The following is a 2216-nucleotide window of genomic DNA, read 5'->3' as shown; positions in this document are numbered from 1 at the left end:
GGCCTACAATAACAAACTCAAAACAGTTAAGAAAATGAGAATAGGACTATATATATATGGATAACTACATTAAATGTCAATGGATTAAATGCTCCAACCAAAAGACATAGACTGGCTGAATGGTTACAAAAACAAGACCTGTATATATGCTCTCTACAAGAGACCCACTTCAGACTTTGGGACACATACAGACTGAAAATGAGGGGATGGAAAAAGATATACCATAAACATGGAAATCAAAAGAAAGCTGGAGTAGCAATTCTCATATCAGACAAAATAGACTTTAAAATAAAGACTATTACAAGAGACAAAAAAGGACACTACATAATGATCAAGGGATCAATCCAAGAAGAAGATATAACAATTGTAAATATTTATGCACCTACCATAGGAATACCACAATACATAAGGCAAAAGCTAACAACCATAAGTGGGGAAATCGACAGTAACATAATCATAGTAGGAGACTTTAACATCCTACTTTCACCAATGGACAGATCATCCAAAATGAAAATAAATAAGGAAACACAAGCTTTAAGTGACACATGAAACAAGATGGACTTATTGATATTTATAGGACATTCTGCCCAAAAACAACAGAATACACTATCAAGTGCTCATGGAACATTCTCCAGGATAAATCATATCTCGGGTTACAAATCAAGCCTTGATTAATTTAAGAAAACTGAAATCATATCAAGTGTCTTTTCTGAATACAATGCTATAAGACTAGATATCAATTACAAGAAAAAATCTGTAGGAAATGCAAGCACATGGAGGCTAAATAATATGCTACTAAATAACCAAGAGGTTACTGAAGAAATCAAAGAGGAAATCAATCCAGAAAGTAGGCATAGAGGGAACTTATCTCAATATAATAAATTCCATCTATGAGAAACCCACAGCCAACATTGTTCTCAATGGTGAAAAACTGAAACCGTTTCCTCTAAGATCAGGAAAAGGCTAGGTTGCCCACTCTCACTGCTATTATTGAAGATAGACTTGGAAGTTTTAGCCACAGCAATCAGAGTAGAGAAAGAAATAAATGGAATACAAACTGGAAAGGAAGAAGTAACACTGTCATTGATTGCAGATGACAAGATATTATACATAGAGAACCCCATAGATGCTACCAGAAAACTACAAGAGCTAATCAATGAATTTGGTAAAGTAGCAGGATGCAAAATTAATGCACAGAAATCTCTTGCATTTAATGCAGCAAAAGAAGTTCTAAGAGAGAACTTTTTTGCAATACAATCCTAGCTCAAGAAACAGGAAACATCTCAAATAAACAACCTAACCTTACATCTAAAGCAATTAGAGAACAAAGAACAAAAACAACACCCCCAAAGTTAGCAGAAGGAAAGAAATCATAAAGATCACATGAGAAATAAATGAAAAAGAAATGAAGGAAACAACAGCAATGATCAAAAAAAACTAAGAGGTGGTTCTTTGAGAAGATAAACAAAATTGATAAACCATTAGCCAGATTTATCAAGAAAAAAGGGAGAAGACTCAAATCCACAGAATTAGAAATGAAAAAGCAGAAGTAACAACTGACATGGCAGAAATACAAAGGATCATGAGAGATTACTACGAGCAACTATATGCCAATAAAAACGACAACCTGGAAGAAATGGACAAATTCTTAGAAAAGAACAAACTGCCGAGACGGAAGCAGGAAGAAATAGAAAATATAAACAAAACAAGCACAAGCACTGAAATTGAGACTGTGATTAAAAATTTTCCAACAAACAAAAGCCCAGGACAAGATGGCTTCACAGGTGAATTCTATCAAACATTTAGAGAAGAACTAACACCTATCCTTCTCAAACTCTTCCAAATATAGCAGAGGGAGGAACACTCCCAAACTCATTCTATGAAGCCACCATCACCCTGATACCAAAACCAGACAATGATATCACAAAAAAAGAAAACTACAGGTCAATATCCCTGATGAACATAGAGTATAAATCCACACACATATGGTCACCTTATCTTTGATAAAGGAGGCAACAATATACAATGGAGAAACGACAGCCTCTTTAATAAATGGTGCTGGGAAAACTGGAAGCTACATGGAAAATAATGAAATTAGGACATTCCCTAACACCATACACAAAAATAAACTCAAAATGGATTAAAGACCTCAATGTAAGATCAGACACTATAAATCTCTTAGAGTAAAACATAGGCAGAACATTCTGTGACATAAA

This window comes from Neophocaena asiaeorientalis, unplaced genomic scaffold (genome assembly GCF_003031525.2).
Source record: "Neophocaena asiaeorientalis asiaeorientalis breed wild unplaced genomic scaffold, Neophocaena_asiaeorientalis_V1.1 scaffold187, whole genome shotgun sequence".
Classification (NCBI taxonomy): Eukaryota; Metazoa; Chordata; class Mammalia; order Artiodactyla; family Phocoenidae; genus Neophocaena; species Neophocaena asiaeorientalis.
The sequence above is the reverse complement of the archived record's forward strand: the minus strand, read 5'-3'. Positions refer to the sequence as shown.